This window comes from Pseudorca crassidens, chromosome 7 (assembly GCF_039906515.1).
Source record: "Pseudorca crassidens isolate mPseCra1 chromosome 7, mPseCra1.hap1, whole genome shotgun sequence".
Lineage (NCBI taxonomy): Eukaryota > Metazoa > Chordata > Mammalia > Artiodactyla > Delphinidae > Pseudorca > Pseudorca crassidens.
The window spans coordinates 53,229,708-53,255,457 of NC_090302.1; the positions used below are offsets into that span (position 1 = coordinate 53,229,708).

The 25,750-nt window shown below is 40.4% G+C and overlaps 1 long non-coding RNA gene across 1 annotated transcript in view; it reads right to left on the reverse strand.

The window, feature by feature from the left end:
* LOC137227808 (uncharacterized) overlaps positions 1–25,750 on the reverse strand; it is a 143,865-nt gene that overhangs the window by 91,256 nt on the left and 26,859 nt on the right. Inside the window, exon 2 of the long non-coding RNA XR_010945007.1 lies at positions 17,930–18,088. This is a non-coding gene — a long non-coding RNA (uncharacterized lncRNA). The remainder of the gene's footprint in view (positions 1–17,929; positions 18,089–25,750) is intronic.

Sequence of the window (25,750 nt, forward strand, 5' to 3'; positions counted from 1 at the left end):
TCATTAATACACATTAAATTATTTTTCTCAAAGATAATAACTCTTTAAAAAATTAATCCTCTAATCACTAGTAAATTTAATTAAAACAATGAAATCTAGTATTAATGAAGTAGAATGGTGACCAGAATAGTGTATCATTAATACTGTGGGCTCCTCTCTGCTTGAGTTTTCATCCTTACTTACTTTGGTCAAATAATTTCATTCTCTGAGCCTTATTTCCTCATTTAGCACGAGAACAATACGTCATACTTCATAGGGTTATAATGCAGGTTAAATGTAATAATGTAAATAAAATGCTTGGCATAGAGCTAGTACACAGTATAAATATAAGCTATTATTATAATGTAACTTTTTAGCAGAGAAATTGTATGCAGGTATCTGTATAATTAGCATATAGATGAAGGAGACAGGAAAGAAATACAGCAAAGTATTAACAGTGGTTATCCTGTGTGGTAAGATTATGGGTGATTATATTTTGCTTTATTAGTGTTATTTTGCCAAACTTCCTACAGTGGACAAGTACTTCTTCTATAATCAGGAAATGCACGTTGTTTTAAAAACCAAGTAAGGTGAACAAGAACTGTAAATTCACATATACTTTCCTTTATGTCCTTCTTTCTTTTCAATAATACATTATCTAGTCATTTCTGACCGAGGAACAAACAAAGTAGGCTATAGACAGCTCACTTCTACTTGATCAAAGTTAGGCTGGGATATAAGGAATCTTCAAGAACGGAACGAAATGATAAAAATCGATGGGGGAGGGTGGAGAGCTCCCGGGAGCACGGAACTTGAAGAAATAGATACAGGAGAGGACACGCTAAGAGAGGGAACACTGCGCAGATTCTCACAGGTCAGAGAGGCTGCCAACAGAAAGTCAGAAGAAAGAAAAGACCAGATATTTTAGTGTGGAGAATCTTATGCAAGAACCATCCATAGGAAGTTTTTTAAAAAATCTATTGTATATCTAAAAAAGAAAATTAGAGTCTACTGTGGTGAATGAACCTTGCCATGCCACTGAGTAACCATTCTCGGTGGCTCTTTTCCAATCATGCTCACAGGTTGATGATTATTTGTATTTCATTTCAAAACTTTGTGAAGAAACTTCTGACAGTAATAAGGATCCAAACAACCAACAGATTAGACGAGGAGCTTTCTATTTGCCCTTTCTACTCCTAATTAAACGTCCAGTTTATTCTTCATGACTGCTATTCCCAGTTTTGTATACAACTGCAAAACTCACTCCTTGTGGTACAAACTGGCAATGACCTCACGTAACTGGGTGTGACCAGAGTAGCAAGGTAGACTAGAAAGTAACCTCCACTGCCTTATCTTGGGTTATGTATTTCCTTTACCAAAACATGATGCTACTGACCTACCACTCGTCACTGGGATGTATTTTCCAGTGAGACTAAGATATTTATGCTTACCCAACCATACATGCTACTACTCAATCTTTCCCAGGGACCAATCTGCCCCTGGTGAAAGGTTCAGCCTGTGGCCACAGGAGAGAATCAAGAATGACAATGAAACTAGGGATCGAATCCATGACTTGGTTTCATTGACTCTATGAACTAGACGGCTGCCCATCAGTCAGAAAGGGGTATGGGTTAGGGTGAGACAAAGGATAATTCCACCAACTCATTATAAATGGCTAGAGGCTATTTACTGGTAAATGACTAAATGAATGACTAAGGGTTGCTAAGTGTGTTATTAATAAACTAAACTTAGTATATTGCCAAAATTTACTATGAATTTATTCTACATTCTCTTAAGATGGCTTAGTGCCAGGCAACACTTACCAATGTTAAAAACAAACCAACAAACCAAAAAACCCTCCCACCAGGCATACCCCACAAAGAAACAGAATTTCTGTAAATTTTTAGAAAGGATATTTAGGGAGGACCCTCACCACTGTAGATCTGAGCTGGTGAGGTTTTTAATTACTGTTAATTTTCCTTTTTAATTATAAATGCTCTTAGTTTAGCATCTTCATTATAAATTTAGTTTGTCGTGGGTTGTTTAATAATAACAACTACTGTTTGAGTGTTTTTTTAGTCCAGGCCCTATGCTGAGATTTTACGTACTCATTTATTGCTCTTAAGACCCCTTTGAGGCAGGTAATGGTATTGTACTCATTTTACAAATGATGAAACTAAGGCACAGAGAGGTTAGGTAACTTGCCTGACGTCACACAGCTGGAAACCACAGAGACAGAATTTGAACTCAAGGATCTCTACTCTAGATTGGGGGTCAGCAAACTTTTTCTGTAAAGGGTCAGTTGGTAAGTATCTTAGGATTTGTAGGCCATATGGTCTGTACTCAGCTGTGCTATTGTAGCCCAAAAGCAGCCACAGACACTAGGTAAACAAATGGGCATGGCTGTGTTGCAGAAAAACTTTATTTATAATAACAGGTAGCGTGCAGGATTTGGCCTACGGGCCATAGCTTGTTGACCCTTGCTTTAGAGCCCTCACTGTTAACCACTATACCATTAACATATGCCTTCTGAGCTTCCAATGAAGCACATATGAGATTAGGAGACTAAAATATTCTAATAGCTATACTGACACACTCAGAGACATTGCAATTCAAATATTAATCATTCACGCCCTTATTGATAAAGATGTAAGATATATGCTTGTACATTCATTGGAGATGTGAGAAAATTTTGTTTGCTTTTTTCTAAATTGCAACATATGATCAAGATGAGCATAATAAGATTATTTGATTAAGTCCATGGTCTAGGTTGTAAAGATCTATGACATAAAAATCTATATATAAGCTCATCATTCGATTTTAAAGTAAACATATGATCCACATATTTTGAACCCAATTGCTTTATATATTCTAGCGGAGCACATGAAGTAGGGAGGCCAAAGGACCTTCTGAGCTACCTATAATGGCTACAGTCCAAAAATGTTTGAGAGTCAGCACTCTAAAGGACTGAGCTAGGGAAGCTTCTGAGTCCGGAATACGTCTGGGAGGAGATCCCAAAGGGGAACAGTAAGGCATGAGGGCATTTCGTTCCATTCAGCAGCAGTCTAACTCAGTGGTTCCTGTGAACCACTGAACTGAACTGTGTCCCCCCCAAATTCATATGCTCCAATGTGACTATATTTGGAGACAGAGCCTTTAAGGAGGTAGTAAAGTTAAACGAGGTCATAAAGGTGGGGCACTAATCTGATAGACCTGGTATCCTTCTAAGAGTCACCAGAGTTTGCCCTCTCTGCATGTGACAAAGAAAAGGTCACACACAGTGAGAAGGCAGCTGTCTATAAGTCAGGAAGAGGGCTCTCATCAGAAACCAATCCTGCTGGCACCTTGATCATGGATTTCGAGCCTCCAGGACTGTGAGAAAAGAAGTGTTCATTGTTTAAGCCACCCGGTCTGTGGTTTTTCATTATGGCGGCCCAAGCAGACTAATATAGTTCCCAACCTTATAATGTAAAAAAAGCATATTAACTTCCGCAAGGTATTAATTGGTTGAATATTCAGTATCTGTTGACTGAGGTTATATATAAATACATATATACACACAATTTGATATGATGAGTTCAGTAGTGCCTGTTACTAATCATAACAGTATATAAAAGTCTTCGGGAAAAAAGTTGTATATACATTTGGGAGATATTATTTTATTCAGTCTGCAGCTATGTTTTCATAGTCAACCCTCTACAATCAGTAACCCTGTTGACCCCCTGGCATCTTTGGTCTTTGGGGTAGGAATCACCTATTCCCAGACCCTTTTAAGTCTGGCTAAATTTGCACTACCCTTGACTCAGTCTCCCTCCCTCACAGGCCCTCTGACTGAGGGCACGGCACACACAGAATGACATGTGTCAGTTACAGTTTGAGAAAATGATCTAGTTGCAGGGATCCCAAGAGCCAGGTCAGATTTTAGGCCAGGGAAGAATCATGGCAGCAATCGGATTGAAAGCTGACCTGTTGCTATGTAACTCACCACATCAGTGTTATCTGCCTGAAGCTCAATGAGAAATTCCATCATCTTCACCTTACATCTCTTTCTCTATCCCTTGTGGCATTTATCATTGTAAGACCTTAATTAATATTGTTAAACAGTAGAAGGGTCTAGACCAAGGGTTTCCGAACCTGGCTTATCATCAGTATTACCCAAGGAGATTTTAAAACTATGGGTACCCAACCCCATCCTGAGCATCTCTGAGGGGTGGGGATCTGAGGACCTCAAGTTTACTATCCTCCCCCTGGCAACTCTGCTGCAGCTATCTTTTTTTTTTTTTTTTTTTTTTTTTTTTTTTTTTTTTTGCAGCACGCGGGCCTCTCACTGCTGTGGCCTCTCCCGTTGCGGAGCACAGGCTCCGGACGCGCAGGCTCAGCGGCCATGGCTCACGGGCCCAGCCGCTCCGTGGCATGTGGGATCTTCCCGGACCGGGGCACAAACCCGTGTCCCCTGCATCGGGAGGTGGACTCTCAACCACTGTGCCACCAGGGAAGCCCATGCTGCAGCTATCTTGGCACCCTTTCTCAGATCTGCATTCAACAGCTGCATTAAATAAATAGAACAAATAGCCTCAATTAATGGCCACCCATATCCTTGCCCTTTGCCCTGTAACTCTGCAATACGCTGTCACTCTGAGCTTGCCCAAGTGACTTGTTCTGACCAACAGAATCTTAGGAAACTGGATGCAAGCAAGTGTTTTAGCAACTTAATGCATGGAAAAGTGTTTGCTTTCATGTTTCTTTCTTCTCTTCAACTCCTGTCGCCACAATGAAAACATCCTAGGCTAGCCTGCTGGAAGGATATGAGAAGCACATGGAATAAAGCTGAGTCATCCCAGCCAAGGCTAGGCTAGACCTGACATACCACAGCCTGCTCATCACTGCAGATGCATAAGTAAGCCCGGCCAAGATCAATCATGATCAGCCCAGATCACCAGAATCACCCAGTGAACTGTAGACATGGGGGAAATAATAAATGGCTATTACTTATTATTAACCACTAAGGACTGGAGTGGTGTGTTCCACAACGCAGCTGCATTGCACCAGCAATCAGGGGGACAGAGCATCTAAACTAAAGGCTGGGCATTGATGGTGCCAGAGAATCTTGCAGAACTTTTTCATTTATTCTGTAGGATGGTACTAAAAAGAAAGGGGTTTTTCCAAGATCAGGTGTCTGGGAAATGCTAAGTTAAAGTTTAGTTCAGCTGGTTTCTTTGCTGCAGAATTACAAAGCCTTTCATATGAGTCATGATAAATCTTCCAAAGAAAGAGCTTATAAGCAATGTTTCCCAAACTTACTTGACCAAAGAACTTCCCCTGTCCCCCATCCCCACGCTGAGCGTCATACAAAATGAATATCCCATAAAACACACTCGGGATATGATTTAAGAGGAATTGGTCTTTGTCTTGCTTCAGTGTTGTTTCAGAGAGTAGAACTGCACTTAAGGCATGACAGTTACATGGAGCAGGATGGGAACTATGCAATATTACTCAGCCATAAAAAGAAACGAAATTGAGCTATTTGTAATGAGGTGGATGGACCTAGAGTCTGTCATACAGAGTGAAGTCAGTCAGAAAGAGAATGACAAATACCGTATGCTAACACATATATATGGAATTTAAGGGGGAAAAAAATGTCATGAAGAACCTAGGGGTAAGACAGGAATAAAGACACAGACCTGGGCTTCCCTGGTGGCGCAGCGGTTGAGAGTCCGCCTGCCAATGCAGGGGACACAGGTTCATGCCCCGGTCTGGGAAGATCCCACATGCTGCGGAGCGGCTGGGCCCATGAGCCATGGCCGCTGAGCCTGCGCGTCTGGAGCCTGTGCTCTGTAACGGGAGAGGCCACAACAGTGAGAGGCCCGCATACCGCAAAAAAAAAAAAAAAAAAGACACAGACCTACTAGAGAATGGACTTGAGGATATGGGGAGGGGGAAGGGTAAGCTGTGACAAAGCGAGAGAGTGGCATGGACATATATACACTACCAAATGTAAAATAGATAGCTAGTGGGAAGCAGCCGCATAGCACAGGGAGATCAACTCGGTGCTTTGTGACAGCCTGGAGGGGTGGGATAGGGAGGGTGGGAGGGAGGGAGACACAAGAGGGAAGAGATATGGGGACATATGTATATGTATAACTGATTCACTTTGTTATAAAGCAGAAACTAACACACCATTGTAAAGCAATTATACTCCAAGAAAGATGGAAAAAAAAAAAAGATTTAAAAAAAATAGAAAAATAAAAAAAATAAATTCAAGCAAGGGCTTGTCAACCATAAGAGTTATCCAGAGATGGACCTGCCTGCCTTATGAAGCAATGGCTCAAAACCCCAGGACTGAAAGCATTCAAAGAGAGGCAAACGAGCGTTAGTAAACTTTTGTGACTACTAATTACCTATATTAAGATTCTTATTCAATAACATGCTAAAATAACATGCTAAAAAATTCAGATTACTTCTTTTAGTTAAAAGTAGTAAGATAGTTCATTTTATGTGTCAACTTGGCTAGGCTACGATGCCCAGTTGTTTGGTCAAACACTGGCCTAGGTGTTGCTGAGAAGGCATTTTGCAGATGTGATGAACATCTACAATAAGCAGCCTTTAAGTAAAGCAGATTACCCTCCGCCATGTGAGTGGGTCTCATTCAATCAGTGGAGGGCCTTAAGAGCAAAGACTGAAGTTTCCTATAAAAGAGAAATTCTGCTTCAAGACTGCAACATAGAAACCCTGTCTGAGTTTCCAGCCTGCGGGTCTGCCCTGCTGATTTTGGATTTGCAAACCCCATAATCACATGAGTCAATGCCTTAGAATCAATCAATCTCTTTTCTCTCTCTCCTCTCTTTTCTCTCTCTCCTCTCTCCTCTTATCTTTGTCTCTCTCTCTCCCCTTCTGTTTCTTTGGAGAACCCTGACTAAATACAAGCAGGTAGCAAACATCATTTATATTTTGTCACAATCCTAGATTAAAAATAGCCTCTAAAAGTTCTACTCTGACTGCTTCTTAACACTTGCCTTGGGCAAATCAAAGTGTTAGGTTTCCCAGATTTCTCTCTTGGTTCTTCTGAGGACTCTGGGTAGTCAGCTGAGAACTAGACTCATAATTGCATTCTAGTGATAGCCAGGAGGTGACATTTCTAATAGTCCCTTTTATAGGGGCAGATTTTATGAGTCACCTTGGGTGGCACAGTCATTTTGCAGCTGTGTAGTGTTTGTGAGGAACTGACAGTCCCTTTTGAGCCACAGTGACCCAACCTGGCAGGGCCCCAGCACCTATTTATGGCCTGAAATGCAGGGGAAGAGGTCACAGGAGATGGTTCTCTCTTCTGGAATTGAGTCAGACAGATGGTAACTCTCCAAGTCAGAGTAAACACAAACTCTGATTTACTGCATCATGTTCTCTGAATGACTTCCTGGGAGCCTAACTGAACTACTACAAATCCTGGGTTGATATCTAACACTTAGTCGTTTAGAAAAAGAAAGAAAAGAACTGGAGGAGGTCAATAAAAGACAGGACTTTAAAATGGGAGAAATAAGTAAGAAAGAGACCAAGTGTAGTCCAGTGACTGTCGGGACACAGAGCTGGAACGACCACCCTGTGAGGTTAGGTGCCCTGTTCAAATATTCATCATAAGACTTCCCACACTGTAGCAAGAGCCAGCCATAACTGCTCCTTGAGGACAAATCCTTTTGCCAATCCATCTTGTATTTCCTGTACCTAGTTCACTTCCTGGTACATAGCAGGAACTTAAAAAATACTCACTGAGTGAACGAGCTAGTAGAGACATAAAGCACTTCACATCCACAGAGCTGGAGCATCCAGGATTATTTCTCATCCCATCACTATGCTTAGCAGCCCAGCATGATCCCGTACCTGAGAATATTTCTTTCTAAGCTAGCCCTGATACATATGTGCAGTTGTTGAGTACTTGAAATCTCTAGCGCTAGAGTCCTTTTACTTTGTGTATTGTGTCATTTTGCTAGGGGTGCCATCACAAAGCGCTACAGACCAGGTAACTTAACCAACAGAGATGTATTTCCTCACAGTTCTGGAGGCTAAAAGTCTGAGATCAAGGCACTGGCAGGGTTGATTTCTTCTGAGGCCTCTCAGGCTTACGAGAAATGGCTGTCTTCTCCCTGTGTCTTCACATGGTTTCTCCTCTGGGCCTGTCTGCTTCCTAATCTTCTCTTCTTTTAAGGATACCAGTCATGTTGCTTTAGGGCCCAACCCAATAACCAAATTTAACCTAATTACCTCTTTAAAGACCCTATCTCCAAATATAGTTACATTCTGAGGTACTGGGGGTTAGGACTTCAACATAGGAATTTGGGGGGGACACAAATACAGGTTTACCTCAGAGATATTATGGGTTTGGTTCCAGACCACAACAATAAAGCAAATATCCCAACAAAGTGGGTCACACGAATTTTTTGGTTTTCCAGTGCTTATAAAAGTTATGTTTACACTATAGTATATTCAGTGTGCAATATGTCTAAAAACTGTAATGTACTTATCTTAATTTAAAAATATTTTCTTGCTAAAAACTGCTAACCATCATATGAACCTTCAGCAAGTCCTAATCTTTTTGCTGGTGGAGGGTCTTGCCTCGATGCTGATGGCTGCTGACTGGTCAGGGTGATGGATGCTGAAGGTTGGGATGGCTGTGGCAATTTCTTAAAATAAGACAACAATGAAGTTTGCTGCATGAACTGACTCATTGTTTCATGAAAGGTCTCGCTGCAGCACGCAAGGCTGTTTGACAGCATTTTACCCACAGGAGAACTTCTTTCAAAACTGGAGTCAATCCTCTCAAAACTTGCCACTGATTTATCAACTAAGTTTATGTAATATTCTAAATCCTTTGTTGTAAGCTGGGAAGAAGTGAGAGAGTGGCATGGACATATACACACTGCCAAATGCAAAAGAGATAGCTAGTGGGAAGCAGCCGCATAGCACAGGGAGATCAGCTCCGTGCTTTGTGACCACCTATGGGGTGAGATAGGGAGGGTGGGAGGGAGACGCAAGAGGGAGGGGATATGGGGATATATGTATACGTATAGCTGATTCACTTTGTTATACAGCAGAAGCTGACACAACATTGTAAAGCAATTATACTCCAATAAAGATGTTAAAGATAAATAAATAAATAAATCATTTGTTGTCATTACAACAATCTTCATAACATCTTCACCAGGAGTAGATTCCATCTCAAGAAACCACTTTTTTGTTCATCATTAAGAAGCAACTCTTCATCCATTAAAGTTTAACCATGAGATTGCAGCAATTCAGCCACATCTTCAGGCTCCACTTCTAGTTCTCTTGCTGTTTCCACTCTATCTGCAGCTACTTCCTCCACTGAAGTCTCAAACCCCTCCAAGTCATCCATGAAGGTTAAAATCAACTTCTCCCAAACTCCTGTTAATGTTGATATTTGGACCTCTTCCCATGAATCACAAATGTTCTTAATGCTATCTAGAATGGTGTATCCTTTCCAGAAGGTTTTCAGTTGAGTTTGCCCAGATCCATCAGAGGAATCACTATCTATGGCAACCATAGCCTTACGAAATATATTTCTTAAATAAGAAGACTTGAAAGTCTAAAAAATTACTCCTCGATGATTAGGCTACAGAATAAATGTTGTGCTAGCAGGCATGAAAACAACACTAATCTTGTTGTATATCTCCATCAGAGCTCGTGGATGAGCAGGTGCACTGTCAATGAGCAGTAATATTTTGAAAGGAATCTTCTTCTTCTGAGCAGTAGGTCTCAAGAGTGGGCTTAAACCATGTTGTAAACAGAGGTGCTGTCTACCAGGTTTTGTTGTTCCATTTACAGGGCACAGGCAGAGTAGATTCAGCATAATTTTTAAGGGTCATAGGATTTTTTGAATGATAAATGAGCATTGGCTTCAACTTCAAGTCACCAGCTGCATCAGCCCCTAACAAGAGAGTCAGTCTGTCCTTGAAACTTTGAAGCCAGGCATTGACTTCTCCTCTCTAGCTATGGAAGTCCTAGATGGCATCTTCTTCCAATATAAGGCTGTTTCATCTAGAAAATCTATTGTTTAGTGTAGTCACCTTCATGAATTATCTTAGCTAGATCTTCTGGATGACTTCCTGCAGCTTCTAAGACATCAGCACTTGCTGCTTCACCTGGCACTTTTATGTTATGGAAATGGCTTCTTTCCCTAAACTGGTTTGATCTTCTAGTCAGATCACTGAAGTTGTCTTCATATCAGCAATAAGGCTGTTTCACTTTTTTTTTTTTAAATCATTTATGTCTTCACTGGAGTAGCACTTTTAACTTCCTTCAAGAACTTTTCCTTTGCATTCACAGCATGGCTAACTTTTTGCCACAAGAGGGCAAGACTTCAGCCTATCTCAACTTTCCACATGCTTTTCTCACTAAGCTTAATCATCTCTAACTTTTGAGTTAAAGTGAGAGACATGAGACTCTTTCTTACACTTGAACACTTACAGGCCATTGTAGTGTTAGTAATTGGCTTAATTTCAACATTGTTGTGTCTCTGAAAATAGGGAGGCATGAGGAGAGAGGAGAGATGGGAGAATACCAGTCGATAGAACAGTCAGAACACTCACAATATTTATCAGTTTAATTCCCTGTCTAGATGAACATGGCTCATGGCACCCCAAAACAATTACAACTGTAACATTTAAGGTCACTGATCATAGATCATCATAACAAATATAATAATAATGAAACAGTTTGAAATATTGCAAGAATTACCAGAATGTGACACAGAGACATGAAGTGAGCAAATGTTGTTGGAAAAATGGTGTTTACAAACTTAATCATTACAGGGTTGCCACAAACCTTCAATATGTAAAAATGCAGTATCTGCAAAGTGCAACAAAGCAAGGTATGCTTGTATATATGTGTACACACATATGCAAACACACAAGATATACATAATATATATGCAAATATTTTCATTGCTTTAAGGTCAGGAAGGAAGGGTCTCTCCATCCATTATATCTTAGTACCATCTCTCTCATTGCACAGACACCTCATTAAGTGTGAAGGGAGATGAACTGCATGGTATGCTCTCTGTATCTTTCCTCTAACTGATCATTAAATCATTAAACCTTCAGACTAATCAGTTTCTTTTTCATTTATCTCACTTTTTATGTTCCCTTTTATAATTCTTGAAAGCTGAAGGAAATAGGAACACAAGAGTCTCGAAGTGACCCACAATGAAGTCACTAGATACTGAGCTTCCTGAGAACTGTCTGACCTTGTGTCTGTGTGTCACAGCATATAACACACTACCTACCGTATAATAGGTGTTCTAAAAACATATGGTTAAAATGATGTTTGTAGGAAAAAGGACCTCTTGCTAGGTTCCTGTTTTCAAGTTCCAGAGTCACACTTGCCCCCTAAGCAGTATTCCCACATGCTGACTCATGCTGAGCCCATTGCATCTTACTTTTTTTTTTTTTTTTTTTTTTTTTGCGGTACGCGGGCCTCTCACTGTTGTGGCCTCTCCTGTTGCAGAGCACAGGCTCCGGACGCGCAGGCTCAGCGGCCATGGCTCACGGACCCAGCCGCTCCGCAGCATGTGGGATCTTCCCGGACCGGGGCACGAACCCGTGTCCCCTGCATCGGCAGGCGGACTCTCAACCGCTGCGCCACCAGGGAAGCCCTGCGTCTTACTTTTTAAAAAACATATTTATGTAGAGTCACTTATTTCCCATAGTTTCAGCAGACTTGTGCTGGCAGCTGTTAAAGTTAAAAGAGGGGCTAGAAGACTTTAGAATTTTATCTACACATAAACAAAAACCAAATGGCATCAACCTCAGACAGTCAGCATTGTCCATTCAGAGACGAACCACACTGACACAGAGACCAGCAGCCAGCCATGGAGCCCATTTGGCTTCCAGTTGCTAGGGCAATGTGGTCGACAGGTGCCCCTGACCTTGCCTTTGCCCTGGCCCACGAGGCGGCATTAAGAGGCAAGTGTGGGCACTTGGTTAGTCTCTAGAGTCCTCCTTGTCTAACACCAGACACTCCTACAATGGGGCAGTAGTCCATCGATAAAGAAGACCTGACTGCTGAAAATCCTGGAAACGTCACATCTAACACTCTGTATCTTGGACCTGTAGCTGGTTATGTGACTCCGATCCCTGAATGAACGATTCTGATCTGGTTAACCTCCTATCTTCTGGCTCTGGATTCAGTCTGTATATACTCTAGGTCCTGTTATTGTTATCTATCTGGGAAAGGGTGAGGAAGTAAGTAATAACTACCACAACACAATGTCCAATCATTAAGTTTCTGACCTGTTAATTCAGAACAGAATGTCAAGAAAACAGAAAACTAAACTCCGCATTCTCCATGTTGAGACTGAGGAGTCCTGATTGATAGATATGTGGATGGGCCACAATTTAGCTTCTTGAGAAATTTCATCATCAGCTGTAAAATCAGCAATAACCTAATGATTCTGTGCTGCCACTGAACGCCAATGGCCAGGTCCCGGAAGGCCACCTCCCAGCACTCACTGACATTGCCCTATAGCTCCACATCACTAGATAGGGGTTAAAAGTGTGCTGCACAGGGAGATCAACTCAATGCTTTGTGACCACCTAGAGGGGTGGGATAGGGAGGGTGGGAGGGAGGCTCAAGAGGGAGGGGATATGGGGATATATGTATATGTATAGCTGATTCACTCTGTTGTACAGTAGAAACTTACACACCATTGTAAAGCAATTATACTCCAATAAAGTTGTGAAAAAAAGAAATAAATGAACAATAAATGCTTAAAAAAAAAGCGTGCTGCACTAGACACTGAACACCAGGTCATGAGGACCAAAATCCAAAACTTAGCTCTGTAGTATCTACATTCTCTAAGCAAGTTAGTAGGCCTGCTTTTTCAGTTTCTTTACAAAATCAGATTACAGGCACCTAACCCCTAAACGAAGTGCTGTGAGGATTCAATTAGATAAGGAATCATTCTGTCAATTAGCCAACAAATGTTTACTGAAGGCACACTAGTTGCCAGACACTGCTCTAGGAACTGGGGATATAGCTGTGAACCAACTCTAGTGGGGATTATGTTTTAGTGGCGGGAGTTGAACCAAAAAATCAATGAGCAAATAAATGATCAGGGCAAGGAGAGACACGGAGGAATATAGCATAGGGTGGGAGGCTCTTATTTTAGATAGGGTGGTCAGGGTGGGCTTCTCCAACGACAGGACATATGCACAGCACTCTGAATGAAGTGAGGGACCTGGACATGCACACATCAGGGGAAAAAACAGGCCTACCCGCTGCACGCTCCACCACCACCACCCCTGCAAGGGTACAGCAAGGGCAGAAGGCTCGAAGCAGGACCGTGCTTAGCATGTCGAAAGAAGCATTTGGAGGCCAGCGTAAGTGAAGAGGGTGAGCAAGGGGGAGATGTTAGAAGATGAGGTCAAGAAGGTGCCCTTACACCAGGTAGGGCCTTGTATCCAGTCAATGAACATTTGTATTTTATTCTCTCATAGGAAGCAGTTGGATGATTTGAGCAGAAGAGTGATATGAGCCTATCTGTATGTGGCTGCTGTGTTGAAAAAGCCCAACAGACAAGACTGGAAGAAGGGAGACTGGTTAGGAGACCATGGCAGTGTCTAGATGAATAAGAGTGGAGGCCTGGGCTAGACTGACAGCAGTGGAAGTAGGAGAAGTAGAATCAGGATATATTTTTTATATCCACTAGGCTTTACTGATAGATTAGATGTGGGTAGCAGATAAAGCACTTGGTACATAGTGTTCTTCAGTACCTGTTGATTTGGGGGTACTACACTGAGGCATCCTCCTCAAGAACACAGATTTAAAAGAATAAGACTATACCCAGGCATAAACTCTAAAATCAGGACATAATGGCTCATAACCAAGATCTGCAGTGTCACCTTAACAAGACAGCCCAGGACCACTGCCAGCAAGATAAGACCAGACCTCAAAGATTTTAATATAGCTAAAGAGGGATGTATCAGCCAAATGGGGTTTTTTATATATGAAAACATATACAAAAAGAGAACTATAGAGGCAGAAGCCGACTATACCTTTCCAAACATCATCCAAGAGTATGGGGAGGCTTTGCCAAGCAATGTCAATTATTACGGTCCCATTGGCAAGGCCATCTCTAGTCTAGGGATTGATATAGGGAGTTGCAGCCAATGGTCTTCGAGTATCCTCGACTTTTGGCAAGATAAGCCTCACTGCGGAGACGGATGCTGATTTGTTGGTAAGTATGGCAGGCAGCAAAAAGGGAAATCTGGCCATTGCAATCACAATAGGGTCCAGAGAAAGGCTACTAACAGGAGAGAAGGCACTAAGACAAAAGGCAGACAAGTCAGGAACTCATTGCTCCTTGGCCCAGGTGGAAGAACTATGGTCCAACATCAGTTTTCTCTTCTATTGTCCCCCTGATCTCTACTACCACCTTTAAATTAAAGGGCAATGAGATTGGTATGCATAGACATGCGTGGATAAAAGAGCACTGTGATAAATTTTTTCTACCTTGGTGCTAAGTCGTGAAGAACCTGATGGATTGTTTTCAACAGCTGAAATAACAACCCTAGATTTTGTTAGCTCTTGCATAATTCAGTTTAAAAGAAAATTGTTCTTTGGAAATGGTATCCTACTGACTGACCCTAAAAAATACTTATTGTTTATTAATGCATGAGATTTATCAGGTTTCAGAAGACCAACAATTCCACATAAATGGATGTTTCACAGGACTGATTGCAACCTGCAGACACACCAATATTTTAAGTACGTTGACAACAATAAATCTAAAATAGATTACATTCTTTTCAGTGCCCTCTTAAACAGAGGGCACTGAAGATATTTCATCCTTTTTTTAATGAATCAGACTCATTATTATGAACATGAGTAACCATGATGCCCTCCGGAACCACTCACCTCCACAGAGCAACATGTTCCTGAACTAAATGGTCCCTTTTAACAATAAAATGTTACAGTAGTTCTTCTTTGATCCCTCCCTATCAAGGGATTACTTTCTCTTTTGGCTGCTGCTGGTATATCTGACTTTTGCAGAGCGCTATGGACTGAATTTTGTCCCCCTAAAATTCACATGTTGAAATCCTAACTCCCAATGGTATGGTGATGGTATTTGAACATGGGGCCTTTGAGAGGTAAGTAGGTTTAGATGAAGTCATGAGGATGGGACCCTCATGATGGGATTAGTGCCCTTAAAAGCAAAGACACCAGGGAGTCTCTCTTTCTCCTCACACACGTGCTCTGAGGAAAGGCCACGTGAGAAGCTGACTGTCTGCAAGCCAGGAAGAGGACTAGGAAAAATAGGACTGCACCTTCACCTTGTTCTTCCAAGCTTCCAGAACTGGGAGAAATAAGTGTCTTGTTTAAGCCACCCCATCTATGGTATTTTATTATGGCAGTTCGAACTGACTACAACACAGGGCAACCACATTTCCATTTCCGAGTCACTACTTCTCATCTGCTATGAACCACTTGCCCAAATTTTGCTTAAAACAGAAGTTTGAATGTGATCCATGGAGGCTATTTCATTTATTTTGACTGCCTCAAGTTTCTTCATTATCCACTTTCAAATTCCAAGTTAAATCTTGGCATTCAGAAGTTCGGTATTTACATTTATTTTCTAGGCTTCTAAAAGCTGAAAACTGGTTAATAAAATTAAAAATCTGTACAGACCATAATTTGTTTGTTTGTTTTAAGGAAGGGAGAAAGTGTCCAACTGTCTCTCAGGTCTGAGTTAAGAGAAGATTCTTAAAGTCCTCTTAAGTTCAAAGTAAGCGCTCTTTTTGAGAAATCATGATGATATTCTTTCTGATTTTTAGCATTTTTGGTGTGATGGCTGAAAGATTCGGCAAGGGTGGGAGTGAGGTGGAGGAACAAATATAAAATGTGTATGCTGGAATTTATTTTGTCTTCGGGGATATAGTTAAGATGGTATTTTTAGACATTCGGGAGTTTGGGAGTATTAGGGGCAAGGGAGGACTGTTGCTAATGAAACTTCTGGAATAATAAAAGTAATTAGTATGCAGTTCATGTCAAACATATTATTACTGTGGTTGGGTGACAAGATAAGCATAAACTGCAAAAGACTATTATTCTGAGAGTAAATGTGACTTCTGACCAGTTTTAGCATTTGTTCTGGATAGGGGAAGCTATTAGCTTGCAGTAGGGGTCAGGGGAGGCTCCCTTGAGCTGGTTTTTTTCCCCCGATTTTTAGTAGGTGGCTTAATAATGATTGGTGAAGATGCTTAACAGAATGGAGTCAAGGAATACCTGATGAGGACCCTGCTTGGGAGATAAAATTTTAAGATTGTCAATTGCTAATAAGGCCCCAGAGAGGGAAAAAATGTACTTTGCAAATAATGACTTGTTATTTCATGTACATTTTATGCTGTGTATATATTATAAGGACTCCAGGATACAAGAGAGGGAAGGAGATAGAGTTTAGTTATAATACGAACATTTATTTCAACTTCCACCTTTGGAGCAGAGCCAAGCGCATCGTGTGAGCAATATGTACAATGAATGCAAATATTCTATAAGTCAGTTTTAGGAGTGGCAATTGAAAAATGAAAAATAAAAAAGCAAGAAAGAAAATTATGTGATTCTCCCTTGCCTGTTTTATAAGGACAAGGTCCTATGTAGAAGTACCATTAGGTGCCTACGATCTCTCCCCCAGCAAATTTTCTAACCTGGCCAAGCACAATAGCTTAGACATAGTGGGGCAGCTCAAATGTTTGTGCAAGAAATAGCTACATTTGTAAGAGTTTACTAAGCACTTTCACCTAAATTATTACAACAGTCTCCTACGAGATTGCAATACTCTTAATAATTTGTAGATAAGGAAGGTGAAACTCAAGAAGTTAAATGCTTTCCCCAAGATCAAATAGCCAAGGAAGATCCAAGAGGGGTCTCCAAGTTAGATCTGACTCCAAATTCAATGCTCTTTCCACTGACTGCCCAGAAACAATACACACCAAACTAGAGGAATGTTCATCCCCCAGCACTGGGCTTGACCACAGCCTGGCAACACGATAAAAATGAGCTCCAGAGTGACAATCCACATACAAATAATTGGTTTCACACAACACCTTCTATCTCCCAACTTACTTCAAATGCCTCAGTCCACCCAAAAGTAGAGTCACATCCTGGCTTAGAAACAGCATTTCGTCATGCACCCATCATGAACCCTTATTCACCGGAAAACTACGTATTTGCTCAAGAGTTCTTTGACTACCACTCATCGCTCAGTTTTCAATTGGTTGTCTGTTGGTAGCACCTGAAATGACAGAACTTGTTTGCAGTGAATGACAGGGTTATTTCCAGTGAAGCTCAAGTTTATGAACTAGTAAGACCAAAGGTGTAAAGTGAGATTGAAAATGCCATCACAGGGACTTCCCTGGTGACACAGTGGATAAGAATCCACCTGCCAATGAAGGGGACACAGGTTCGATCCCTGGTCCAGGAAGATCCCACATGCCACAGAGCAACTAAGCCAGTGCGCCACAACTACCGAGCCTGAGCTCTAGAGCCCCCGTGCATAGAGCCCATACTCCACAACAAGAGAAGCCACCGCAATGAGAAGCCCGTGCACCACAATGAAAAGTAGCCCCCGCTCGCTGCAACTAGAGAAAGCCCATGTGCAGCAACGAAGACCCGACGCAGCCAAAAATAAATAAAATTAAATCTTAAAAAAAAGAGAAAATGCCGTCACATCGGTTTTAAAGGTTTTTCGAAGTTTAAAGATTTTTCAAAGCATGCACAAGAATCACCAAGTGACTCATATATGTCATTAGTTTGAATGGAAAAATAATTTCAAAAGCTACTTTCCCATGCAGATTTTGATCTAGAGTTTTGTTTGCCAGAAACTTCTTATTTCAGCTCCACCTGGAGAGTTTTCTATTCTATTCTACCACACAACCTGACTTACCTCCACCAAAAGGTCCTGAGGATTCCAGGGGGTGTCTCCCTTCCTTGAGTTGCTTTGGCCTTCTTGTGTAAATCCATCAAGGCTGACACTTAACACATGGTCGTCTGTCATTTCTTCATATACAGACGTCATTTGTTCCTTGTCAAGACTGTACCTTTCCTGCGGATAAATACTGCGTATTACACGTTTCGTACTGTAACAAAATCCTATAGACAGATAAAGTAACTGCACTAGGTCTTTAAAATAGGGGGTATTATTATATGGTGGGAATTTGGAGGTAAGTTTAGAGGTATCACTGATTACACAGTGATAGAAGGGCTGAGAATCCAAAAAGAGTAAGGCAACCCACAGGTTAGCAACTGTGGGAATACTCTATCGTTTTTAGGGGTGGGGGAAACAATGGGAGGAGATATGTTACCACAACCCAGAAGCCAGAGCCTTTCAGTAAGAGCTAGACCATGAAGGAGACCCAGCTACTGCCAGAGACACCAAAGGAAGCAAAAATAGAGGTAAGAATACCCTGACATCTCTGCCCTACTCTCACCCTCCAATTTTCTACCAGGGCCTTCTTTGGGTACACCTACTTGGAAGCCAAAGAGTCAGAGAGCCTGTATTGTGACACAAATCAGAATGAGAAAAGGACCCGAGAGTAAACAAAGAGCTTACAGAAACAGCGATTAATAAATTCTTACTGGTAGATATAGAAATCAATTAATCCATAAGCAATCATTGTATATTACAATTCAAGCTGCCCTTTAAAAATGATTAGTAAAAAAGACTGTAGGATGAGAGATTGTTTAAGATGTGTAGAATAGGCTTTTGCTTCTAGTAATGGAAGATCAGCAGATCTGGACCAATCTTCTTTCTGAGGATAACTAATGTACACACACATATTCATAATACACATATATTTATTCTGCTTGAAAGCATTGGACAGTTAATGAGATAGTAAAGATCTAATGTTTGGGTTTTTCCTCTGACGGAATTTACCAATTCAGGAAGGGGCAGCCAAAGGGCTACGCAGCACTTTTAGCAGTTTCATGGAGATAAAATCACAAATGTTGTAGTCTTGGACTTGGTAAGAGAGCCTAGGTCACCCTAACAGAGTGACCCAAAGGAGACTGGTTCTTGCAGCAATTTCAGCTCAGCTTTGAATCATCTTCGTCCCTGAAATTGGATTAAGATGATTCCAGATTCAAGAGCTGCCAGGCATGTAGCAGAAGAAAACATAAATCTTCCCTACAGAAAGAAATTATCCTACACATCAAATTATTTCTACAAATAATTTTTCAATACAGTTTCTGAAACCCAAAGAAATAGTAGCAAGAAGACAAGAAAAAGAGACATAGAGCCAACAGACAATGGAAATAGATCCACAGTGGATCCAGGTATTAGATTTATCAGGCATGAACTTTAAGATAACTATGGTTGCTAAATGTTGATAATTGTTGAAACTGGGTAATGGATTCTTGTGAGTTCTCATACATTTTCCTCTACTTCAGTACAGACTGTGAATTTTTCATGACAAAAAGAAAAAAGTCTATGAATCAATCCAAAGAGAATCTTAGTTGGCTCTTTTGATATCACCACATCAATAACACATTGAATACCATTGTCTAGGGAAACATCACATCATCTTTCTGACATTCATCAAAGTATGGTATGTCATGAATAGCAACAAAATATAGAAAGCATAAAAACAAAACTATGCTTACTCTTCTAAGGAGTTAAAAGACCAGATTATGAATTCAGCACAGAATAGAATTTATTTTTAAAGGACATTTCAAATTGAAAAAGAACTAAGTAGAAATTCTAGAATCAAAAAATACAATAACCAAAATTAAGACCTCAATGGATCAGTTTAGAGCAATTTATACAGAATAGAAAAAAGACTTAATGAACTAAAATTAGTGAATAAAGTAAGAAAAAAATACTTAACATACAGAGACAAAAAGTTGGAAAATATTTTTTAAAGAGGGTAGAAAAAATAGTGAGAAACTCCAACATACTTCCAGAATCCTAGAGAGACAGGAAAGAAAAAAATGAGTCCAAAATAACACTTTAAGAAATAGTGGCTGAGGGCTTCCCTGGTGGCGCAGTGGTTGAGAGTCCACCTGCCGATGCGGGGGACACGGGTTCATGCCCCGGTCCGGGAAGATCCCACATGCCGTGGAGCAGCTGGGCCCGTGAGCCATGGCTGCTGAGCCTGCGCATCCGGAGCCTGTGCTCCGCAACGGGAGAGGCCACAACAGTGAGAGGCCCGCGTACCGCAAAAAAAAAAAAAGAAAAAAAAATAGTGGCTGAGAATTTTCCAAAATGATGAAAAACAATAAACTGTGGATTCAAGAAGTCCTGTGAACTCCAAATAGGATAAATAAGGAAGTCCTCGCCTAGGACTTTACTAGGCAAATCACAGTAAAACTGCTGAAAGCCAAAAACAAAGAGAAATTTTAAATGCAGTTAGCATACAAAGAAAATTGCTTTTAAAGAAGCAACGAGACCAACAGCCATCTTCCCAAAACGTGAAAATGAATGCCGAATGAAATTGCTTCAAAGTAGTTGCTTTTTGAGAGGCACAAGGAGTGACTGGGAAGAGACATGAGGAGGACTTAAGGGCTGCTCTCAATATTTTACTTCTTGACTTTGGTGTGCTTACATGGATATTTACTTCATGAGTAACCACTGAGCTATAGATTTATGTTTTGTGTACTTTTCTGTATGTTTGTAATAGTTCATAATATGTTTAAAAAACAGACTGTGGTAAAAAGAATTCTAATTATTAAATAATCATGCAATAACTGTCATGCTGTGCTTAGCTCTATTTGAAAGCCAACTTTATTGTACAATAAAATTTTAGGCTACAGAAGGAAAATCCTGAATATCTGAGATAAAAAAGTTTTAGGAGGCCCAGGTAGGTAACTAAAACCAGCCTATCCTCTTCTTCCTTATTTGTGATCCTGAAGAAGCCTGATTCTAATGACCAAATAAATATGCTAATCACAAAGAGCCGTGACAATAATGTTAAATACGCTTTCAAAGTGCTTCGTTGAAATCTTTGAAAGCCATTTGCCTCCAAATATATACTATATTTAACTATACATCATCTGCTGCTATTATTATTTGTTTGTCCAATTTTACATTACAAAATTTAATAAATAAAGGGGCAAGACTAGGTCTTTTACAATTATTTCATCATTAATTGTACTATCTTTGATAGCTGACTTCTCCCTAGAATAAAATATGTATACGCGATCAAAATTATAGGATAGAAATGGATTGATGCCATTCATTCTCGAGTAAGCTGCATCCATGCTGCTTGTCATACTCCCCAGCATTGCCATGAAAACACAAAAAGCTAATTGCATAGAGTAAGAGTTTTAATTGACGAGTACCTGACCATTACAGAAATTTCTACTTCCAGAAGCATCCCAGCTGACATTGTTATAGAGTAACATAACTGAAAAGAGTGGGACTAATTGGAACAATTAATTAAAAATACATAATTAGCTTCCACGGCAGAGATATTTTTTTAGTTCTTACCCTCATCACTTGAGGCCTGGGAGGATTTTATAGAGTCTTATCACATGGGGGTTGTCTGTGCTGATAATTAACAAGGAGAGACTGGGAAAGAGGGGGAGAACTCACAGGCCAACCAGGTGATGGAGTCTGGCCCGTTTCCTCTGGGATGAGCCAGGAACAGAGCAAAGGCCAGGAGCCTGAATGACAACACAGGATGGGGTCTAAACGAGAGCCCCAGAAACTGAGAGGTTTAATTCTCTTGCCAGTTCCTCTGTCGGTATAGAAGTAAGGTAACTACTTACTAACTTGTCTACTTCCTAAGAATGTGGAGAAGACTCAGCAATGACTTCAGTATTGTCAGGGAAGAACACTGCCCCTTTGCAATTGACCATCACTGCCACCCAGCCTGAGGTTGGGGGACTTCAAGGTTTGGCAGCGGGTTTCTAGAATAAAATCTGATTTCTTTGGTTCCAAGTCTGAATGATAAGAAGGAGTCAGAACATCTCTAGAAGGACATGAAGAGTCAAGAAAGGGACATAGTCTCCTCCACTCACATCCTGATCTCACAGGGAACTGACCTAGCTCTCACCTGAAACATGCAGAGAATATACCAATGAGCCTGGGGTACAGGGTAGACCACAAAAATTCCTTTTATATATTTAAAGTCAAGATGTCAGGGTGAAGCTTGCACCCAGTTATCAAGCCACAAAGGAAGCTGAAAGTGAATAAGTAAAAAGGAAAGTTTCTTATTAGTAAGAGCCTTCTCTGGGAGGAGGTCACTACATGGTCTCATGTGTCCATGTGCAAAGGACCTGTCTGGGTTTTCCTTGGCACCCTTTTCCTGGGCACTCTGCTAGGAAGTAACATTCTACATAGGCTCGCTTCTTTCCATGATCAATCTCTGTTCCAATCAGATGGAGCTAGAATCATGGTGACAGGCTATGTAAAGAGGACGCTCCAGAGAGCAAGTAATATGACTTAGTCTCCAAAGAAAGCTCTTTGTCATAGCTGTTTTCACGGTCCAGTACATGTTACATCTGAAAAAGAAGATGAACTGGGTGATTCTTGGTTACAAATAAACCAGGTCTTTGTTTCAGCAGTTTAGTTCAAGCCCAGCATTGTAAATACCTGTTTTTACATGATACTTCCACAGACCTAAGATGACAAGTATAGGGGCAAAATACGGACCAGTTCTATAAATTCCTACACATTTAATAGAAATAAATCGTGAACAGCTAGAAAACAACACAAAACCAATCTAAAAATCACTTAGCTAAAAATTTGAAATAGGTAAAGCTGGTGATGATTATATGGAGGAAAAGGTTAAATTTACCTTTATTTTCCCTCTTGACTCAACACTTAGCTACTATAGCGATGACTGGATGTTTGGTACATTTCTCTTTCACCTCAAACATACTTGCATTTTCTTTGCCATCCTCTAGTTGAACTCATATAAATCACATCTACTTGTGCTCAGTAAATATGTTCATCACATAGCAATCAAAAATTTATGATGCTTCAGTGACTGATGAAAAACGCCAAAACATTTTAATTGTTTTATATACCTGTGGCTTCAAGCTCACTCTAACAAAACCAATTAAGGCACTGGCATAACATTTGGTAGCACAGAACAAATAGATGTAACCTCAAATTACATTCATTCCCACAACTATGTCAGTCATTAAAGATGAGGGAAATTGTGTCAAATTAGAGTAATACAGATGGACTTAGAGCAAAAGAGGTACCAATATCCTGCTTAGATATCAGCTTCCCCACCTTACCAGGATTGTAAAAGACAGAAATCCGCAAGAAACAAGAGCAAAAAGGAAGCAAACAACTATTATTATGTGTGTCTGTGGGCCCAAAATCAATAGTGAAAAGCTTGGAGAAGTTGGTATAGACAATAACTTCCCATTTTTTTCTATTTGAATTAAGCCGAAATAGCTTTAGACTAAAGCAAGCTGACCTACCAGCATAGGCAGAGACATAATCAGAGACAGACAATAAGAAGCAGTGACTTTCCCCAGTTCTTAGCCCCAAAACTGGCCCAAATCTGACCATTGCCGAAGGGAGAAGAGAATAAAAGGGAGATAACGAGATAGCTTGGCCTTGCCCCCTGTAGGAATGGTCTTGGACTTTAAAATTCAGCTCTTATACAGAAGAAATAGGAAATAACAAGCTACGATCAATGGCTAAACGTGATACTGACTAATATCTGCGTGAACCAGGAATGCTCTCAGCTGAGTGTAACAGAAAATCCATCTAACATTGACTCAAATAACAGCATGTTTACTTCCCCAAAAAAGTCTGGATGCAGGCAATGGTTAGTGTTGGTCCACCAGCTCAAAGATAGCAGAGCCATGTTTGCTATTCACTTGGTCTTTCTCTCGGGTCTGTTACCTCATGGTTGCAACATGGCCATCAAACTCTAGACGTCACATCTAAATTCAAGGCTAGAAGGGAAAGGGGTTCCATTATCACTGCACTTTTATTTGGAAAATGAAACTCTTTCCCAAATCTGCCAGCAGAATTTTGTTCACATGTAGTTGGACAAAACTGTATCATAGGGTCACTCTTGGCTATAAGAGAGTACTGGGGATGTGGCAAAGGGACTTCTCCTTCTTGGGTAAGAGTGAGGTGTGGCGCCAGGGGCAAGATAGAAATGAGGAAATAAAAGCCTTTAAGGAGATTAAGTAATTGTCTGGCATCAGAGTTTCAGGTAAGATCACTAGAAGTGCGTAGGAAACATTCCCTTCCCTATTTCTCATGCACAGGAAAATATTTCACCAAAGAGCAGACTATTTCACACCAACTTACCCTAATAGGGTGAGCGTCAAAGGTTTCCCTGGACTAACAACCAGAAGGACCCAGAACATGCCTGGAGCATCATCAAACCTGACAGGTCAAACTACTTACAGGCCTTCTTTAGTATTTCTATCAGGCTATTTATAGCCTTCTTCAGTATTTTTATCTACCAAACAACAAATAAGATGGGGAAACGCTGTTACACTGAAATACAGAAAGACTCTTGCATGGACAATGCATGGCCTGGTGCAGAAAATGCCAAAATAAATGAAATACTTGATAAACAACTGAAGAGCGATGAGAAAGCCAAGACAATTAAAATGTACTACTTCTGAAGGAGCCTCAGATAGAAAGTTTAGAGATGAAATCGGAAGAAGTAGAAAAGGCCCTGCAAAACTTTTCTAAAAACTAATTGGTAAGACGGTAAGGAACGGGGGGAGCTATTTTGAGGCAGAGATGACCTTATTTTTTTCCAAGCGTGTGAAAATCCACTTGGGGCAAAATATTCTGGCCAGACCCTAATTGCACAGTATGTTTGTTTTTCAAGCTAATAAGGCAAACATATACCACTTAGATTCTAATGTGCTATGATATCAAAGGGCTTTGAAGTAGTTTTCATTTACTCAGTTAGCAAAGTGGTTCTCAATCCTTTCTATCCACTAGATGCATTTGGGAGCTTTTAAACTTACAGATGCCTTGGCCCTCCAACTCCCCAGAAATTCTGATTTCATTGGTTTACGGTAGAGCTCGGGCATAGGCTTGTTTTGTTTGTTTGTTTGTATTTGTTTTCGTTCGTTTAAAACTCTTGTACTGATTCCAAAGTGAAAGCCAGAGTTGAGAAAAACTGGATCAAAAAATAATACTCCGTGGCATTGAGGGTACAGTGAAGTCAGAACACACAGAAACACTAATGAGTGAAAATCAGTATCATCTGTCTGAAATGCAATTTAACAATATGTCAGACGCCTAAACAAATTGATTCCCTTTCTAAGAATATATCCTAAGGAAATGGGCAGAAAATCAAAGATTAATACACTGAAATGTTCACTGCAACATTAGTTATTAACAATATCTAATAATGGGTACAATTAAATAGCCTGACACATCTGCGTTAAAACGTTTTCAAAGGAAAACTTCAAAAGTGCTAACAATGGTCTCATAATGGGGTTACATTACTAACGTTCATTTCTTTATAGTTTTATGTACTCTTTCAAATAATCTATGTACACATGTTAATTTTACAATCAGGAATAAAACAAAAAACATTTTTTCCAAAGCCTTTGGTTGTAGTATTTGTGGGATCTTCTTTCGGCTGGAAAAGTCTGATTACTGCCATATTTCCTGAGTATCAGGCTTTTAGGTTTTAGTTTGAAGAAAAACTTAGGTTTTCATCATTAAATGATCAGGTCAAATAAGCTGTAGAGAAATACTCAGAATACTTTTTAGAGAAAGCTTTCATAGCTCCTTTATAAAATTAGCTCTTCTAGTTCATGAAAA